This window comes from Lolium perenne, chromosome 5, assembly GCF_019359855.2.
Source record: "Lolium perenne isolate Kyuss_39 chromosome 5, Kyuss_2.0, whole genome shotgun sequence".
Taxonomy (NCBI): domain Eukaryota; kingdom Viridiplantae; phylum Streptophyta; class Magnoliopsida; order Poales; family Poaceae; genus Lolium; species Lolium perenne.
Genome location: NC_067248.2, coordinates 32,563,487 through 32,585,365, shown reverse-complemented (window position 1 = coordinate 32,585,365; position 21,879 = coordinate 32,563,487). Strand labels below are relative to the sequence as shown.

At 36.6% G+C, this 21,879-nt stretch overlaps 1 long non-coding RNA gene across 1 annotated transcript; it reads left to right on the top strand.

Annotated features, from left to right (window-relative positions):
* The first annotated feature begins 10,960 nt into the window (after positions 1-10,960).
* Positions 10,961-19,965, top strand: LOC139830983 (uncharacterized). The gene is made up of 5 exons (XR_011744693.1): positions 10,961-11,652; positions 12,437-12,494; positions 13,626-17,703; positions 18,490-18,547; positions 19,679-19,965. It is a non-coding gene; the product is annotated as an uncharacterized lncRNA (long non-coding RNA).
* Positions 19,966-21,879: the final 1,914 nt, after the last annotated feature.

Here is a 21,879-nt window from a genome sequence, read left to right as displayed (position 1 = left end):
AACCAGAAAAATCATGTATATATCTACCCCTAAAACCCTAAACTCTGTCTTATTATGAAGTCAATCATGAAGAGAAGTGGTTTTGGGTTTCAAACATGGAAATTTCAAGAACCTCCCGAAAGCTTCATTTTAGAGTGACTAAGAAGGATCCAGGCTTATCTTTTCATTTCATGTTTTAAACTTGTTTAAATCCTGGTCAAACCTAGGATTTGATGAAGATACAAATGGGTGGGCACAATATTCAAAAAAATCAGAAAAATGAAAAACCAAATCACATTGTCTTCTTATGTCATATCGTAAGCATTCAAGTTGATAAACAAGGTCTAGATATATCCAAACCAGACAAATCATGTATCTACCCCCTGTCGATCTTATGAAGTCTAGCATGAAGGGAAGTCGTTTTCGGTTTCAAACATGGAAATTTCAAGAACATCCCAAAAGCTTCCATTTTAGAGTGACTAAGAAGGATACAGACTTCCTTTTTATTTTCATGTTTTAAACTTGTTTAAATCTTGGTCAAACCAAGGATTTGACCAAGATTCAAATGGGCCTAAAAATTTAGAAAAAATCAAAAGAGAATGAAAAAACAAAGCACATAGCATTCTTATGTCATATGTATAGTAAGCATTCAAGTTGATAAACAAGGTCTAGACATATTCAAACCAGAAAAATCATGTATATATCTACCCCTAAAACCCTAAACTCTGTCTTATGAAGTCAATCATGAAGAGAAGTGGTTTTGGGTTTCAAACATGGAAATTTCAAGAACCTCCCAAAAGATTTATTTTAGAGTGACTAATAAGGATCCATGCTTACCTTTTCATTTTCATAATTTAAAATTGTTTAAATCTTTGTCAAACCTAGGATTTGACCAAGATTCAAATATATGGGCATAAAATTCAAAAAAATCAGAAAAATGAAAAACAAAAGCATATAGTCTTCTTATGTCATATAGTAAGCATTCAAGTTGATAAATTAACAAGGTTTGGACATATTCAAACCATACAAATCATGTATCTACCCCCTAACCCTAAACTCGATCGATCTTATGAAGTCTAGCATGAAGAGAGGTCGTTTTGGGTTTCAAACATGGAAATTTCAAGAACATCCCAAAAGCTTCATTTTAGAGTGACTAAGAAGGATCCAGGCTTACTTATTCGTTTTCACGTGTTAAACTTGTCTAAATCTCGGTCAAACCTAGGATTTGACCAAGATTCAAATGCGCAGAAAATTAAAAAAATCAGAAAAATGAAAACCAAAGTACATAGTCTTCTTATGTCATATAGTAAGCATATTCAAGTTGATAAACAAGGTTTGAACCTTGATCTGTAGTACTGGGCAAAACCCTAGTTTAACCTATTTAATTATAGATTCGTAGGTTGATTTTTCTACCTTTTTATTATTACTATGCAGCACATGTGTGTTTGCCCGTCGAGTGAAACTCGGAGGAAGAGGGATCACTCGGAAGGAGAGAAGAAGGGAGAGCATTATGGTGTCTCCCCTTTTTCGGGTGATGATGTTGACTTTTGTGCAGGGTTTGTCAGTGAGCAGGAGGTGCGAGCGAGCGAGCGAGGCCGAGAATGAGAGAGATTTGTTTTTTTGTGAGAGGGACAACCGAAGGATCCAGAAGGACCCACAGACTTCCAATACGCATCCTGATGCGTCTTCTCTTGACAAAGAAGATGGCTGGGAGTTTGCGTACCTATTGCACGTGACTTGTGCTCACTGAAGTGTGGGACCTCACGCGTGGGCACCACACGTAAGTGACAGACCTATTGGTGTAAAAACTCGGTTGATTATTATAGTGCATTAGAACAAAGTTTCCTATGGATTCAAGGGTAGGAAATCCAAGTTAACTCATTTACATGACATTATTTTTCTTATGTCATATAGTAAGCATTAAAGTTGATAAACAATGTCTAGACATATTCCAACCAGACAAATCATATATCTATACCCCTAACCCCTAAACTCTGTCTTATGAAGTCAAGCATGTGAAGAGATGTGGTTTTGGGTTTCAAACATGGAAATTTCAAAAACCTCCCAAAAGCTTCATTTTATAGTGCCTAAGAAGGATACATGCTTCCCTTTTCATTTTCATGTTTTAAACTTGTTTTAATTATCTTGGTCAAACCTAGGATTTGACGAAGATACAAATGGGTGGGCACAAAATTCAAAAAAATCAGAAAAATGGAAAACCAAATCACATAGTCTTCTTATGTCATATCGTAAGCATTCAAGTTGATAAACAAGGTCTAAATATATCCAAACCAGACAAATCATGTATCTACCCCTGTCGATCTTATGAAGTCTAGCATGAAGGGAAGTCGTTTTGGGTTTCAAACATGGAAATTTCAAGAACATCCCAAAAGCTTCATTTTAGAGTAAATAAGAAGGATACAGACTTCCCTTTTCATTTTCATGTTTTAAACTTGTTTAAATCTTGGTCAAACCAAGTATTTGACCAAGATTCAAATGGCCCTAAAAATTCAGAAAAAATCAAAAGAATGAAAAACCAAAGCACATAGCATTCTTATGTCATATGTATATATAGTAAACATTCATGTTGATAAACAAGGTCTAGACATATATATTCAAACCAGAAAAATCATGTATATATCTACCCCTAAAACCCAAATTAAACTCAGTCAATCATGAAGAGAAGTGGTTTTGGGTTTCAAACATGGAAATTTCAAGAACCTCCCAAAAGCTTCATTTTAGAGTGACTAAGAAGGATCCAGGCTTACTTATTCGTTTTCACGTGTTAAACTTGTCTAAATCTTGGTCAAACCTAGGATTTGACCAAGATATGATTCAAATGCGCAAAAAATTAAAAAAATCAGAAAAAATGAAAAACCAAAGTACATCATATTCAAACCATACAAATCATGTATCTATACCCCCTAACCCTAAACTTTGTCTTATGAAGTCAAGCATGAAGAGAAGTGGTTTTGGGTTTCAAACATGGAAATTTCAAAAACCTCCCAAAAACTTCATTTTAAAGTGACTGAGAAGGTTACATGCTTCCCTTTTCATTTTCATGTTTTAAACTTGTTTAAATTATCTTGGTCAAACCTAGGATTTCATGAAGATACAAATGGGTGGGCACAATATTCAAAAAAATCAGAAAAATGAAAATCCAAATCACATTGTCTTCTTATGTCATATCGTAAGCATTCAAGTTGATAAACAAGGTCTAGATATATCCAAACCAGACAAATCATGTATCTACCCCCTGTCGATCTTATGAAGTCTAGCATGAAGGGAAGTCATTTTCGGTTTCAAACATGGAAATTTCAAGAACATCCCAAAAGCTTCCATTTTAGAGTGACTAAGAAGGATCTGAGACTTCCCTTTTCATTTTCATGTTTTAAACTTGTTTAAATCCTTGTCAAACCAAAGATTTGACCAAGATTCAAATGGGGGCCTAAAAATTTAGAAAAAAAAATCAAAAGAGAATGAAAAACCAAAGCACATAGCATTCTTATGTCATATGTATAGTAAGCATTCAAGTTGATAAACCAGGTCTAGACATATTCAAACCAGAAAAATCATGTATATATCTACCCCTAAAACCCTAAACTCTGTCTTATGAAGTCAATCATGAAGAGAAGTGGTTTTGGGTTTCAAACATGGAAATTTCAAGAACCTCCCAAAAGATTTATTTTAGAGTGACTAATAAGGATCCATGCTTACCTTTTCATTTTCATAATTTAAACTTGTTTAAATCTTTGTCAAACCTAGGATTTGACCAAGATTCAAATATATGGGCATAAAATTCAAAAAAATCAGAAAAATGAAAAACAAAAGCATATAGTCTTCTTATGTCATATAGTAAGCATTCAAGTTGATAAATTAACAAGGTTTGGACATATTCAAACCATACAAATCATGTATCTACCCCCTAACCCTAAACTCAGTCGATCTTATGAAGTCTAGCATGAAGAGAGGTCGTTTTGGGTTTCAAACATGGAAATTTCAAGAACATCCCAAAAGCTTCATTTTAGAGTGACTAAGAAGGATCTAGGCTTACTTATTCGTTTTCACGTGTTAAACTTGTCTAAATCTTGGTCAAACCTAGGATTTGACCAAGATTCAAATGCTTATGAGAAAATTAAAAAAATCAGAAAAATGAAAACCAAAGTACATAGTCTTCTTATGTCATATAGTAAGCATATTCAAGTTGATAAACAAGGTTTGAACCTTGATCTGTAGTACTGGGCAAAACCCTAGTTTAACCTATTTAATTATAGATTCGTAGGTTGATTTTTCTACCTTTTTATTATTACTATGCAGCACATGTGTGTTTGCCCGTCGAGTGAAACTCGGAGGAAGAGGGATCACTCGGAAGGAGAGAAGAAGGGAGAGCATTATGGTGTCTCCCTTTTTCGGGTGATGATGTTGACTTTTGTGCAGGGTTTGTCGGTGAGCAGGAGGTGCGGCGAGCGAGCGAGCGAGCCCGAGAATGAGAGAGATTTGTTTTTTGTGAGAGGGACAACCGAAGGATCCAGAAGGACCCACAGACTTCCAATACGCATCTGATGCGTCTTCTCTTGACAAAGAAGATGGCTGGGAGTTTGCGTACCTATTGCACGTGACTTGTGCTCACTGAAGTGTGGGACCTCACGCGTGGGCACCACACGTAAGTGACAGACCTGTGGGTGTAAAAACTCGGTTGATTATTATAGTGCATTTGAACAAAGTTTCCTATGGATTCAAGGGTAGGAAATCCAAGTTAACTCATTTACATGACATTATTTTTCTTATGTCATATAGTAAGCATTAAAGTTGATAAACAATGTCTAGACATATTCCAACCAGACAAATCATGTATCTATACCCCTAACCCCTAAACTCTGTCTTATGAAGTCAAGCATGTGAAGAGATGTGGTTTTGGGTTTCAAACATGGAAATTTCAAAAACCTCCCAAAAGCTTCATTTTATAGTGCCTAAGAAGGATACATGCTTCCCTTTTCATTTTCATGTTTTAAACTTGTTTTAATTATCTTGGTCAAACCTAGGATTTGACGAAGATACAAATGGGTGGGCACAAAATTCAAAAAAACAGAAAAATGGAAAACCAAATCACATAGTCTTCTTATGTCATATCGTAAGCATTCAAGTTGATAAACAAGGTCTAAATATATCCAAACCAGACAAATCATGTATCTACCCCTGTCGATCTTATGAAGTCTAGCATGAAGGGAAGTCGTTTTGGGTTTCAAACATGGAAATTTCAAGAACATCCCAAAAGCTTCATTTTAGAGTAAATAAGAAGGATACAGACTTCCCTTTTCATTTTCATGTTTTAAACTTGTTTAAATCTTGGTCAAACCAAGGATTTGACCAAGATTCAAATGGCCCTAAAAAATTCAGAAAAAAATCAAAAGAATGAAAAACCAAAGCACATAGCATTCTTATGTCATATGTATAGTAAGCATTCATGTTGATAAACAAGGTCTAGACATATATATTCAAACCAGAAAAATCATGTATATATCTATCCCTAAAACCCAAATTAAACTCAGTCAATCATGAGGAGAAGTGGTTTTGGGTTTCAAACATGGAAATTTCAAGAACCTCCCAAAAGCTTCATTTTAGAGTGACTAAGAAGGATCCAGGCTTACTTATTCGTTTTCACGTGTTAAACTTGACCAAGATATGATTCAAATGCGTAGAAAATTAAAAAAATCAGAAAAATGAAAAACCAAAGTACATCATATTCAAACCATACAAATCATGTATCTATACCCCCTAACCCTAAACTTTGTCTTATGAAGTCAAGCATGAAGAGAAGTGGTTTTGGGTTTCAAACATGGAAATTTCAAAAACCTCCCAAAAACTTCATTTTAAAGTGACTGAGAAGGTTACATGCTTCCCTTTTCATTTTCATGTTTTAAACTTGTTTAAATTCTCTTGGTCAAACCTAGGATTTCATGAAGATACAAATGGGTGGGCACAATATTCAAAAAAATCAGAAAAATGAAAAACCAAATCACATTGTCTTCGTATGTCATATCGTAAGCATTCAAGTTGATAAACAAGGTCTAGATATATCCAAACCAGACAAATCATGTATCTACCCCCTGTCGATCTTATGAAGTCTAGCATGAAGGGAAGTCATTTTCGGTTTCAAACATGGAAATTTCAAGAACATCCCAAAAGCTTCCATTTTAGAGTGACTAAGAAGGATACAGACTTCCCTTTTCATTTTCATGTTTTAAACTTGTTTAAATCCTTGTCAAACCAAAGATTTGACCAAGATTCAAATGGGGGCCTAAAAATTTAGAAAAAAAATCAAAAGAGAATGAAAAAACCAAAGCACATAGCATTCTTATGTCATATGTATAGTAAGCATTCAAGTTGATAAACCAGGTCTAGACATATATATTCAAACCAGAAAAATCATGTATATATCTACCCCTAAAACCCTAAACTCTGTCTTATTATGAAGTCAATCATGAAGAGAAGTGGTTTTGGGTTTCAAACATGGAAATTTCAAGAACCTCCCGAAAGCTTCATTTTAGAGTGACTAAGAAGGATCCAGGCTTATCTTTTCATTTCATGTTTTAAACTTGTTTAAATCCTGGTCAAACCTAGGATTTGATGAAGATACAAATGGGTGGGCACAATAATCAAAAAAATCAGAAAAATGAAAAACCAAATCACATTGTCTTCTTATGTCATATCGTAAGCATTCAAGTTGATAAACAAGGTCTAGATATATCCAAACCAGACAAATCATGTATCTACCCCCTGTCGATCTTATGAAGTCTAGCATGAAGGGAAGTCGTTTTCGGTTTCAAACATGGAAATTTCAAGAACATCCCAAAAGCTTCCATTTTAGAGTGACTAAGAAGGATACAGACTTCCTTTTTTATTTTCATGTTTTAAACTTGTTTAAATCTTGGTCAAACCAAGGATTTGACCAAGATTCAAATGGGCCTAAAAATTTAGAAAAAAATCAAAAGAGAATGAAAAAACAAAGCACATAGCATTCTTATGTCATATGTATAGTAAGCATTTAAGTTGATAAACAAGGTCTAGACATATTCAAACCAGAAAAATCATGTATATATCTACCCCTAAAACCCTAAACTCTGTCTTATGAAGTCAATCATGAAGAGAAGTGGTTTTGGGTTTCAAACATGGAAATTTCAAGAACCTCCCAAAAGATTTATTTTAGAGTGACTAATAAGAATCCATGCTTACCTTTTCATTTTCATAATTTAAACTTGTTTAAATCTTTGTCAAACCTAGGATTTGACCAAGATTCAAATATATGGGTATAAAATTCAAAAAAATCAGAAAAATGAAAAACAAAAGCATATAGTCTTCTTATGTCATATAGTAAGCATTCAAGTTGATAAATTAACAAGGTTTGGACATATTCAAACCATACAAATCATGTATCTACCCCCTAACCCTAAACTCAGTCGATCTTATGAAGTCTAGCATGAAGAGAGGTCGTTTTGGGTTTCAAACATGGAAATTTCAAGAACATCCCAAAAGCTTCATTTTAGAATGACTAAGAAGGATCCAGGCTTACTTATTCGTTTTCACGTGTTAAACTTGTCTAAATCTTGGTCAAACCTAGGATTTGACCAAGATTCAAATGCGCAGAAAATTAAAAAAATCAGAAAAATGAAAACCAAAGTACATAGTCTTCTTATGTCATATAGTAAGCATATTCAAGTTGATAAACAAGGTTTGAACCTTGATCTGTAGTACTTGGGCAAAACCCTAGTTTAACCTATTTAATTATAGATTCGTAGGTTGATTTTTCTACCTTTTTATTATTACTATAAGCACATGTGTGTTTGCCCGTCGAGTGAAACTCGGAGGAAGAGGGATCACTCGGAAGGAGAGAAGAAGGGAGAGCATTATGGTGTCTCCCCTTTTTCGGGTGATGATGTTGACTTTTGTGCAGGGTTTGTCAGTGAGCAGGAGGTGCGAGCGAGTGAGCGAGCGAGGCCGAGAATGAGAGAGATTTGTTTTTTTTGTGAGAGGGACAACCGAAGGATCCAGAAGGACCCACAGACTTCCAATACGCATCCTGATGCGTCTTCTCTTGACAAAGAAGATGGCTGGGAGTGTGCGTACCTATTGCACGTGACTTGTGCTCACTGAAGTGTGGGACCTCACGCGTGGGCACCACACGTAAGTGACAGACCTGTTGGTGTAAAAACTCGGTTGATTATTATAGTGCATTAGAACAAAGTTTCCTATGGATTCAAGGGTAGGAAATCCAAGTTAACTCATTTACATGACATTATTTTTCTTATGTCATATAGTAAGCATTAAAGTTGATAAACAATGTCTAGACATATTCCAACCAGACAAATCATGTATCTATACCCCTAACCCCTAAACTCTGTCTTATGAAGTCAAGCATGTGAAGAGATGTGGTTTTGGGTTTCAAACATGGAAATTTCAAAAACCTCCCAAAAGCTTCATTTTATAGTGCCTAAGAAGGATACATGCTTCCCTTTTCATTTTCATGTTTTAAACTTGTTTTAATTATCTTGGTCAAACCTAGGATTTGACGAAGATACAAATGGGTGGGCACAAAATTCAAAAAAATCAGAAAAATGGAAAACCAAATCACATAGTCTTCTTATGTCATATCGTAAGCATTCAAGTTGATAAACAAGGTCTAAATATATCCAAACCAGACAAATCATGTATCTACCCCCTGTCGATCTTATGAAGTCTAGCATGAAGGGAAGTCGTTTTGGGTTTCAAACATGGAAATTTCAAGAACATCCCAAAAGCTTCATTTTAGAGTAAATAAGAAGGATACAGACTTCCCTTTTCATTTTCATGTTTTAAACTTGTTTAAATCTTGGTCAAACCAAGGATTTGACCAAGATTCAAATGGCCCTAAAAAATTCAGAAAAAAATCAAAAGAATGAAAAACCAAAGCACATAGCATTCTTATGTCATATGTATAGTAAGCATTCATGTTGATAAACAAGGTCTAGACATATATATATTCAAACCAGAAAAATCATGTATATATCTACCCCTAAAACCCAAATTAAACTCAGTCAATCATGAAGAGAAGTGGTTTTGGGTTTCAAACATGGAAATTTCAAGAACCTCCCAAAAGCTTCATTTTAGAGTGACTAAGAAGGATCCAGGCTTACTTATTCGTTTTCACGTGTTAAACTTGACCAAGATATGATTCAAATGCGCAGAAAATTAAAAAAATCAGAAAAATGAAAAACCAAAGTACATCATATTCAAACCCTACAAATCATGTATCTATACCCCCTAACCCTAAACTTTGTCTTATGAAGTCAAGCATGAAGAGAAGTGGTTTTGGGTTTCAAACATGGAAATTTTAAAAACCTCCCAAAAACTTCATTTTAAAGTGACTGAGAAGGTTACATGCTTCCCTTTTCATTTTCATGTTTTAAACTTGTTTAAATTATCTTGGTCAAACCTAGGATTTCATGAAGATACAAATGGGTGGGCACAATATTCAAAAAAATCAGAAAAATGAAAAACCAAATCACATTGTCTTCTTATATCATATCGTAAGCATTCAAGTTGATAAACAAGGTCTAGATATATCCAAACCAGACAAATCATGTATCTACCCCCTGTCGATCTTATGAAGTCTAGCATGAAGGGAAGTCATTTTCGGTTTCAAACATGGAAATTTCAAGAACATCCCAAAAGCTTCCATTTTAGAGTGACTAAGAAGGATACAGACTTCCCTTTTCATTTTCATGTTTTAAACTTGTTTAAATCCTTGTCAAACCAAAGATTTGACCAAGATTCAAATGGGGGCCTAAAAATTTAGAAAAAAAATCAAAAGAGAATGAAAAAACCAAAGCACATAGCATTCTTATGTCATATGTATAGTAAGCATTCAAGTTGATAAACCAGGTCTAGACATATATATTCAAACCAGAAAAATCATGTATATATCTACCCCTAAAACTCAAAACTCTGTCTTATGAAGTCAATCATGAAGAGAAGTGGTTTTGGGTTTCAAACATGGAAATTTCAAGAACCTCCCGAAAGCTTCATTTTAGAGTGACTAAGAAGGATCCAGGCTTATCTTTTCATTTCATGTTTTAAACTTGTTTAAATCCTGGTCAAACCTAGGATTTGATGAAGATACAAATGGGTGGGCACAATATTCAAAAAAATCAGAAAAATGAAAAACCAAATCACATTGTCTTCTTATGTCATATAGTAAGCATTCAAGTTGATAAACAAGGTCTAGATATATCCAAACCAGACAAATCATGTATCTACCCCCTGTCGATCTTATGAAGTCTAGCATGAAGGGAAGTCGTTTTCGGTTTCAAACATGGAAATTTCAAGAACATCCCAAAAGCTTCCATTTTAGAGTGACTAAGAAGGATACAGACTTTTTTTTTTATTTTCATGTTTTAAACTTGTTTAAATCTTGGTCAAACCAAGAATTTGACCAAGATTCAAATGGGCCTAAAAATTTAGAAAAAAATCAAAAGAGAATGAAAAAACAAAGCACATAGCATTCTTATGTCATATGTATAGTAAGCATTCAAGTTGATAAACAAGGTCTAGATATATTCAAACCAGAAAAATCATGTATATATCTACCCCTAAAACCCTAAACTCTATCTTATGAAGTCAATCATGAAGAGAAGTGGTTTTGGGTTTCCAACATGGAAATTTCAAGAACCTCCCAAAAGATTTATTTTAGAGTGACTAATAAGGATCCATGCTTACCTTTTCATTTTCATAATTTAAAATTGTTTAAATCTTTGTCAAACCTAGGATTTGACCAAGATTCAAATATATGGGCATAAAATTCAAAAAAATCAGAAAAATGAAAAACAAAAGCATATAGTCTTCTTATGTCATATAGTAAGCATTCAAGTTGATAAATTAACAAGGTTTGGACATATTCAAACCATACAAATCATGTATCTACCCCCTGTAATACCCCAAAGTTTATACACGCTTTAGAATCGTTTATTTTTTTTAGAAGATTGAAAAGTATGAAATTTTTCCATAGCAGTATTATACACGAGTTATATACTGTAACTAGACAGTAGATTGGAAAACATATATACATGGGACGGGTCGTCGAATTTCTTTGTTCATCTCTTTCTTGTGTATTCTGAATTTGTTAGTACAAAATTATTAGGATAATAACAAACAAGTATAGAGGGCATCAGTTGAGTTAACCATAGCATGGTGACCTTCCGCTGTTAGGCTATGTACGAGTCTTGTTTTTTATTTATCTGAGGAGCTGAACCATTTAGGAACTTATATGAAGGAGCGGTTTGTTCCCTGCCTTTACACATTAGTCCCAATTCTCTAGCACCCAGCCGAGCTGCCCTTCTCCCTAACCCTAACGGCAAACCGCTGCCCATCTGCATCCGCTACCTCCGGCCTCCTACCTTGCACGCAGTCAAGCATCTCCGATGGGCGTCCCTGCCCGTGCCGCCACACAACCACCAGCCGCTGGTGCCACCTCTGGCAGATCTGATTGACCCCTCCCATCTCTAATATCCCCTATGAACCAGCAAAGGAGAAGTCCTGGAGACGCAATAACCTGGAGGAGTATGAATGGTGAAGAGGAGCTGCCACTCGAGTGACGACGACCACGACGACTTCATCCGTTCTACATGTTGTGCATCGAGGGTAACTCCCGAAATAAACTAATTCTTGTTAGATTGCTCTGCTGGCATGTGCGATGCTGAGTTATATTAACATTGTGTGATTCAAGCACATAATTCGAATTTAGTCTTTGAGGTTTCAGAGACTCGTGAGCTATTATTGGATTTTGAGATGCAAATCTATTTGATCTACTGGTGCAGTATAGTTCGAGGCAAACTGCTCTTACACCGTGCCAAATTTGAGAATATGTATAATAGTAATTCTGTAGGTATCGTTTTTAGCTTTCCATAGAGTGGTCATTTGCATTTTTCCGATGAGTGGTTTGGAAAATATGGTCTTAGCGGTGATGCTATGCTGTAACAGTATTTCGATCCGTGCAGTCATTTGTCTGTCGGATAATAACCATGTTCCTAGGCTGAATTATAATTATTTGCACAACACCTTGAATATGCATAATGTCTTATAGATATTAGTAATGATATAATTTTCCCTGTTCCGGGTTATATGGTTCTATGCGAATAACACATGGCATGTCCTATTTTGTACTTGGTAAACTAAATACCTATTACTGAGTGGTTAATCTTGTTTATTTGAAAATTACTTTAGAGTCAAAGTTATCAAGTAATGGATATATATATATATATATATATATAGAAGAATGCATATTATTTGTCGAGATTGGAACCTGGAAGATTGGGCTTAGGAATATCTGAGAGGTTGATGATGGCGCATAGAATCGACGCTTATGTTCATTCCGTGTGATGCTTCCAAATGCAATGGTTGTGATTTTTATCTTCTTGCTTAACAGGTGATTGTTCTTTGTCTTGTTGATTGATTTGTGAGGTCACTCCATCGGGCGCTAAAAGGCAAGTACATGTGGGATGGTAATCACAGTGTGATCTCCCATCCCCAACTATTCCCTTACCACTAAATATGCATTCTTTTAGGCTGCAACCATTAGTTCCTTGTGTTGATATGTTGTTTGATGAGACTTGTGTGTTTACGATGAATTCTCCGTATTGTTATTGCATAGTTAAGTGCTGCTGTAGCGGGGTGACATCCTCAGTGTTGAGTTTAAAGATGAACTGGAATAAAACATGACCATGTTAATGCATTTAATGAGACCTTCAATGATGGGTTGCGATCCACATTGGAGGCACCCTCCACAAGTTGGATTGAGTAGATGTCGACGGGCATCTACTCAGCTATACCGGTAAAAGTAATGAGATGAGATGCTAGCAATAGAAACCATGAGACCTTCAATGATGGGTTGCGATCCACATTGGAGGCACCCTCCACGAGTTGGAGTGGGTGGATGCCGACGGGTGCCACTCAAACTTTACCGGTATCAGCAATGAGATGGGATGAAACAAAGACATAAATAAAATAAGATGAATATGAACATGTGCATTGATATAAATCTACTTATACCAATAACGCCATTAGGTGTGTTACCTTGTATTGTGGTGAGTGACACTTTCTTGGCTGTACTTTCCATTACGCTAACCAATGGTGATTTTGTGATATTGTTTTGCTTGCTAACAAGAGGTGACATGTGTGATCGTTACTTGTGTGACTTTTGAGGAATGCCATGGATGCTGCTCTATGTGATGAAACGTTATTTATACAGGAGTGAGGAGTGAGTTGCAGGTTTGGGATACGAATGACTTACAATTCTTAGTTCAGACTAATACATTTCCTAATATGTTTTCTACCAGCAAGAAAATAGATTGCGCGAGTAGCCTTTATAGATTTGTTAACGCAGTGATGACAATAGTCTTCTTTATTTGTTAGAAACACTGTGCCATGTGTTATATCTAACCGTCTAGCTTGTGCTAATGGAGTCTTTTGCTAGTACAACCTAATTAAGTAGGAAATAAATAGAATCTATAATTGATAGGTTCCATAACCTGAGATGAGATGTTGCACTGTTGTTTATCATTCCGCTGTGCTTGTTGAGCCGGTGAGCTCACCCTTGTTGTCACCAAACTTTTCAGGTGTTTGATGGAGTCGTCATGCATGGGATTGGGAGTAGACCATTCTACCTCATCACACACACAATAGCAAATCTTGTTTATATTAGCTTCCTCAAATTGTTAGAAGAACCAAAATGTAATTCTTAGCGGTTCAAACTGTTTAGTCTCATTCTTGTAACTTTATTTTGTTGAACCTATGTTAGCGGAAATCTTTGGAGCTCATACGGTTGTTTCCATCTTGGAAATGATGCGTTGGTTATCCTTAATGCTGAAATTATGTGCTACTGCAAGCATGATTGTTGATGGTAGTATTTATATGTTAGACTTTGCCTAATTTTATGATACATTAGGATTTCAATTCCTTTAAGGATGTGTGTGGTAGCATTCCGGTCTTAGAGCTAGACCGGGGTGTTACAGTTGGTATCAGAGCCTGGCTTCAGGTCTCTGGTATAGAGATGATATTTAGATACGTTTGCAAATTAAAATGTGACCAGCTTGTTAACAACTTAAAATTTTGAACTTTTCGTTCTAGGGTAATGCAACTCTAAAAGCTTATATATAGGATAATGAAACGTTAAAACTTGACACACTCGTGCACAATAGGATGGGTTTGGGTCATGCATTGCACATGTTCTTCCGCTATTCAGATCATCAATTATATTTGATACAAGATGGTTACATTATGTTGTCTTTGATGTGAAAGCTTAGAACTTGTGATTGTGTTGCTTCTAATGCATAGTTGGGTTGTGTGTTTGCTAGTTTGGGGTGGACATTAGTGCTGCTGCTGTTGGCAAACTGCTACCGTGGTACTATTTGTTCACTTTATTGATGCCCTAGCCCTTGGTATTTGTTGCTTGGTTAGGACTAGGAGACTTTTCGAAAACAGCTATGAGTGTATGCTAGTATACAAATAGGGTGATAATATTAGCGGTAGAGTTGATCCTATATATAAAATATCCAACCTTGGCGAGTAGTTCTATTCTGGCTCCCCAAGGGTGCATAAGATGGTTTACGAATGGTTAATGCATATTGGTTAACTAATGCTAGTGCTTGCCTTTCAGTAACTATTGCTTGATTGCAACCAGAGAGAACTAGCTAACTTCCGTAGCATGGTAGTGAATTTCACTTCTGCGACTTGATGTTGTTTAACCAGCTAATAACTTAGTTTGTACATAAAAGGGGAAAAGAAAAAGAAAATGTGAAGCAGTATCTATGTGTTAGATTTAATAAACATTTTGAAGCTTCCGGTTAAATCTGGGTTGTTTGACCCTTAATTTTGTATTGGTCTACATATAGAAATTATGGATGAAGTTTTAAGCTTTTCAGTCTCTTTTTGTCTCAGCTTGAGCATCTTCTGCTACGGATTTTCCTGTCATAGATATTGGTTTTGCTTGTAAGATTTATACCATCTTGGCGATTTCTGCTAACCCAAAATAATGAACCTTAGGGCGTGTGTCAAGAAAATAAAGTTTTATGTCTTCAAATAATATTGGTGTGTGTGTGTCTTCATTGGACATTATGCTGTTCAGATCATATCTTTCTGTGTTTTGCCTATCAGAGGTGTAGACGAGGTTCCGTAGCTGGCTAGATTATAGAGTCAATACCGTGTAACTGGCTAGATTATAAAATCAATCCTGCATTTTGTTTAGCAGATTTGATGCTGTATGTTAATGCCTAATAAAATATGTAGTCCTGTGTCTTGTGTTTAAAAGAATGGTCATCTTACTTTTGAGCATTTAGGTTCTTAACTTTGAACTTTGTTTCGCAAATCTGTTCCCGAGTTAAAAGAGTGGTGAGGTGCAATGTTTTTTCAGTTTGCCCTGTTTGGCAGACAAATGTGTTGGGCATACCATAACGGCATGTGGTGGAATTCGGTGTTGTTCTGTTACAGCTGTGCATCATATCACCTGTTTTTTTTTACTCTAGGAAGATCCAAGAAATTTTGTTGGTGACCTGACATCGATTTAAATGTAGCAGAGTGTTGCTTAGTTTGTTCTGCGTGCGATCACCCAAAATCCTGGCTCCTCCTTTTTGTTGCTCATTATCTTGTTTTCAGCGACGAGTGGGGTTTTGAGTAGGTTTTCATTCTTAAGAGCTAGAAAATGCGTCAGGGATTGACTAAGTGGGGGTCGACCTCGAACATTTTGTTCGTGCCCATGTAATCATTTCATGACAACTGGAGATTAGTTTGTATGGAAGGTTGTATATATGATCCAACTTACCCTGAGTATTGAGTGGGTAGCATTGGTAACAGATGGCCTAGCTAACCATTCTGCTTACTCGTGCTACACACTTCGGCTACACGGGAGAGGTGTATCATGTTTCTTGGTTAAGACGATGCTTCAAAGTGGTTTTACTGTAGAGTTATGTTCTGGTTCTTCCTTCTTTAAACCAACAGAGATGTGATAATTTTTGTTATATTTTAGCTCAGACCTTGTTGGTCTCTCCGGCTAGTTTTTTTTTTTAAGTGTGCCTTAGGACGTAGTGATGTACATACAGTTGTGTGGCCGGTTAGTATTGTGGTATATTGTATCATGTTTCAGCCGTATAATTGGTATATATTATTTTTAAAATAATTTGAAGGATTGTTGTGTAGTTTTGATTTCCAGGGTGAAATCATTGCTTTGTAATTGACTGGGTTGAAAATATTTTGTTAGCATGTTCTAGCAAGGTCGGAAAGGTTTTAATTGATGTTGCTCCTCGTGAGAATTTGATTGCTCAAAGTGTGATGTGTTGTTCCTTGGAAATTACCTTGTTGACATGTAGATTATCTGTTTGCGCAATTGGATCTGCGAATAACTCTTGCTTCCTCTTACTGACTATTTTGGATAATTTCACTCAACTGCATTATTAGTCCCTTGTATCATTGCATTTGAGTTTTGGGCCATATTTATAGAGTGTGTGGTTGTTAAAAACTTGCGATGCTTTTGCGAGTTAAGTAATAGATGAGTTCTTTAGGAAGAATTGTTCGAGAAGCGGATTATTCTGTGAGCCCGTTCGAGTTATTGCTGGGTGTATGGTAGTACTGGTTCTACTTTTTTTTTGGTTGAGTATTAACAATGAATTGATGTTTGTTCCATATTTAGTGCTTAGATAAAGGATGCAACTTTTTGGATATGATATGAATGGATATTTACACGCTTAGCCGAGTAGTTGTTTGATTTGAAACCGTAAGTGTGTGGTTTGGAGGCACCTTGGATGCTCCACCTATATGCATGAGATGACCTAGTGTTGTGGGTATAGATAGCGCGAGAATTAAAATAGTTCTGTTTGTGAGGCATGTGAGAAAAGTTTTGATAAATATTAGAAGTATTGGGTTATGGTGTGCTTTTATGATGCTAACGTGGGTGAGAATTCGGGGACGAATTCTGTTTAAGGGGGTGAGAATGTAATACCCCAAAGTTTATACACGCTTTAGAATCGTTTATTTTTTTTAGAAGATTGAAAAGTATGAAATTTTTCCATAGCAGTATTATACACGAGTTATATACTGTAACTAGACAGTAGATTGGAAAACATATATACATGGGACGGGTCATCGAATTTCTTTGTTCATCTCTTTCTTGTGTATTCTGAATTTGTTAGTACAAAATTATTAGGATAATAACAAACAAGTATAGAGGGCATCAGTTGAGTTAACCATAGCATGGTGACCTTCCGCTGTTAGGCTATGTACGAGTCTTGTTTTTTATTTATCTGAGGAGCTGAACCATTTAGGAACTTATATGAAGGAGCGGTTTGTTCCCTGCCTTTACACATTAGTCCCAATTCTCTAGCACCCAGCCGAGCTGCCCTTCTCCCTAACCCTAACGGCAAACCGCTGCCCATCTGCATCCGCTACCTCCGGCCTCCTACCTTGCACGCAGTCAAGCATCTCCGATGGGCGTCCCTGCCCGTGCCGCCACACAACCACCAGCCGCTGGTGCCACCTCTGGCAGATCTGATTGACCCCTCCCATCTCTAATATCCCCTATGAACCAGCAAAGGAGAAGTCCTGGAGACGCAATAACCTGGAGGAGTATGAATGGTGAAGAGGAGCTGCCACTCGAGTGACGACGACCACGACGACTTCATCCGTTCTACATGTTGTGCATCGAGGGTAACTCCCGAAATAAACTAATTCTTGTTAGATTGCTCTGCTGGCATGTGCGATGCTGAGTTATATTAACATTGTGTGATTCAAGCACATAATTCGAATTTAGTCTTTGAGGTTTCAGAGACTCGTGAGCTATTATTGGATTTTGAGATGCAAATCTATTTGATCTACTGGTGCAGTATAGTTCGAGGCAAACTGCTCTTACACCGTGCCAAATTTGAGAATATGTATAATAGTAATTCTGTAGGTATCGTTTTTAGCTTTCCATAGAGTGGTCATTTGCATTTTTCCGATGAGTGGTTTGGAAAATACGGTCTTAGCGGTGATGCTATGCTGTAACAGTATTTCGATCCGTGCAGTCATTTGTCTGTCGGATAATAACCATGTTCCTAGGCTGAATTATAATTATTTGCACAACACCTTGAATATGCATAATGTCTTATAGATATTAGTAATGATATAATTTTCCCTGTTCCGGGTTATATGGTTCTATGCGAATAACACATGGCATGTCCTATTTTGTACTTGGTAAACTAAATACCTATTACTGAGTGGTTAATCTTGTTTATTTGAAAATTACTTTAGAGTCAAAGTTATCAAGTAATGGATATATATATATATATATATATATATAGAAGAATGCATATTATTTGTCGAGATTGGAACCTGGAAGATTGGGCTTAGGAATATCTGAGAGGTTGATGATGGCGCATAGAATCGACGCTTATGTTCATTCCGTGTGATGCTTCCAAATGCAATGGTTGTGATTTTTATCTTCTTGCTTAACAGGTGATTGTTCTTTGTCTTGTTGATTGATTTGTGAGGTCACTCCATCGGGCGCTAAAAGGCAAGTACATGTGGGATGGTAATCACAGTGTGATCTCCCATCCCCAACTATTCCCTTACCACTAAATATGCATTCTTTTAGGCTGCAACCATTAGTTCCTTGTGTTGATATGTTGTTTGATGAGACTTGTGTGTTTACGATGAATTCTCCGTATTGTTATTGCATAGTTAAGTGCTGCTGTAGCGGGGTGACATCCTCAGTGTTGAGTTTAAAGATGAACTGGAATAAAACATGACCATGTTAATGCATTTAATGAGACCTTCAATGATGGGTTGCGATCCACATTGGAGGCACCCTCCACAAGTTGGATTGAGTAGATGTCGACGGGCATCTACTCAGCTATACCGGTAAAAGTAATGAGATGAGATGCTAGCAATAGAAACCATGAGACCTTCAATGATGGGTTGCGATCCACATTGGAGGCACCCTCCACGAGTTGGAGTGGGTGGATGCCGACGGGTGCCACTCAAACTTTACCGGTATCAGCAATGAGATGGGATGAAACAAAGACATAAATAAAATAAGATGAATATGAACATGTGCATTGATATAAATCTACTTATACCAATAACGCCATTAGGTGTGTTACCTTGTATTGTGGTGAGTGACACTTTCTTGGCTGTACTTTCCATTACGCTAACCAATGGTGATTTTGTGATATTGTTTTGCTTGCTAACAAGAGGTGACATGTGTGATCGTTACTTGTGTGACTTTTGAGGAATGCCATGGATGCTGCTCTATGTGACGAAACGTTATTTATACAGGAGTGAGGAGTGAGTTGCAGGTTTGGGATACGAATGACTTACAATTCTTAGTTCAGACTAATACATTTCCTAATATGTTTTCTACCAGCAAGAAAATAGATTGCGCGAGTAGCCTTTATAGATTTGTTAACGCAGTGATGATAATAGTCTTCTTTATTTGTTAGAAACACTGTGCCATGTGTTATATCTAACCGTCTAGCTTGTGCTAATGGAGTCTTTTGCTAGTACAACCTAATTAAGTAGGAAATAAATAGAATCTATAATTGATAGGTTCCATAACCTGAGATGAGATGTTGCACTGTTGTTTATCATTCCGCTGTGCTTGTTGAGCCGGTGAGCTCACCCTTGTTGTCACCAAACTTTTCAGGTGTTTGATGGAGTCGTCATGCATGGGATTGGGAGTAGACCATTCTACCTCATCACACACACAATAGCAAATCTTGTTTATATTAGCTTCCTCAAATTGTTAGAAGAACCAAAATGTAATTCTTAGCGGTTCAAACTGTTTAGTCTCATTCTTGTAACTTTATTTTGTTGAACCTATGTTAGCGGAAATCTTTGGAGCTCATACGGTTGTTTCCATCTTGGAAATGATGCGTTGGTTATCCTTAATGCTGAAATTATGTGCTACTGCAAGCATGATTGTTGATGGTAGTATTTATATGTTAGACTTTGCCTAATTTTATGATACATTAGGATTTCAATTCCTTTAAGGATGTGTGTGGTAGCATTCCGGTCTTAGAGCTAGACCGGGGTGTTACACCCCCTAACCCTAAACTCAGTCGATCTTATGAAGTCTAGCATGAAGAGAGGTCGTTTTGGGTTTCAAACATGGAAATTTCAAGAACATCCCAAAAGCTTCATTTTAGAGTGACTAAGAAGGATCCAGGCTTACTTATTCGTTTTCACGTGTTAAACTTGTCTAAATCTTGGTCAAACCTAGGATTTGACCAAGATTCAAATGCGCAGAAAATTTAAAAAATCAGAAAAATGAAAACCAAATTACATAGTCTTCTTATGTCATATAGTAAGCATATTCAAGTTGATAAACAAGGTTTGAACCTTGATCTGTAGTACTGGGCAAAACCCTAGTTTAACCTATTTAATTATAGATTTGTAGGTTGATTTTTCTACCTTTTTATTATTACTATGCAGCACATGTGTGTTTGCCCGTCGAGTGAAACTCGGAGGAAGAGGGATCACTCGGAAGGAGAGAAGAATGGGAGAGCATTATGGTGTCTTCCCTTTTTCGGGTGATGATGTTGACTTTTGTGCAGTGGTTTGTCAGTGAGCAGGAGGTGCGAGCGAGCGAGCGAGCGATTCGCGCGAGGCCGAGAATGAGAGAGATTTGTTTTTTTTGTGAGAGGGACAACCGAAGGATCCTGAAAATGAAAAGGCAAGCATGCATGGATCTTTTTGAAACCAAAAACCACTTCTCTCTCATTCATGCATGCTTGCCTTCATAAGACAGAGTTTAGGGTCAGGGGTAGATATATACATGATTTTATGGTTTGAATATGTTTAGACCTTGTTTATCAACTTGAATGCTTACTATATATATGACATAAGAATGCTATGTCCTTTGTTTTTTCATTCTTTTGTTTTTTTTCTGAATTTCTATGCCCATTTGAATCTTTTGGTCAAATCCTAGGTTTGACCAAGATTTAAACAAGCATAAATCCTAGGTTTCATTTTTTTGATCTTTTTTTTAAAAAATCTTCCCATTTGAATCTTGGTCAAATCCTAGGTTGTTTGACCATGATTTAAACAAGTTTAAAACACGAATATGAAAAATTAAGCATCTATCCTTCTTAAGTCACTTTAAAATGTAACTCTTGGGAGGGTTTTTGAAATTTTCATGTTTGAAACCAAAAACCACTTCTCTTCATGCTTGACTTTCAAAAAATCGACCGAGATTAGGGTTAGGGGGTAGATGAATGATTTGTCTGGTTTGAATATGTCCAAACATTGTTTATCAACTTTAATGCTTACTATATGACATACGTGTATCTCTAGATCGCAAATTTAACTAATGTAACACAAAATATATACAACAAAATATATATCATTAGAAAAACTCAGATGTTATACTATTTAATGGTATAATTTTTATAGCATAAATATTATATTATATTAGTTAAATTAACGATATTGGGATACGCGTAGGCCTTGTAAACCAGGACGGAGGGAGTACCCAGCTATAACTCCTCTTTGCTCTCTATCCCATCGTCTTCTCCCCTCGTTGCTAACTGCACGGATTGATTTCTCTTCTCGTCTTCTTCCCAAGGACCGTTGGAAAATGGAGATAAAAAGCTGCAGCACATGGAGTTCCGTCGGGCCATCGCCGGAAATAACACTCACAAGCAATGGAGGGAGAGAGAGATGGCGATTTAGAGTTCCATGTCCATGAGAAAGTTCCGTCGTGGGCATGGGTGGAAGCTCTCGACGCAGACATGCAGACCTGGATCCAATCCTTCGGCGACGGCGGCCATGTCATGGTGGATCAGTTGGTTGTGCCGCCTGCGATGGAGATGGTGGCGCCGCCCGCGATGGACACGGTCGTGGCCG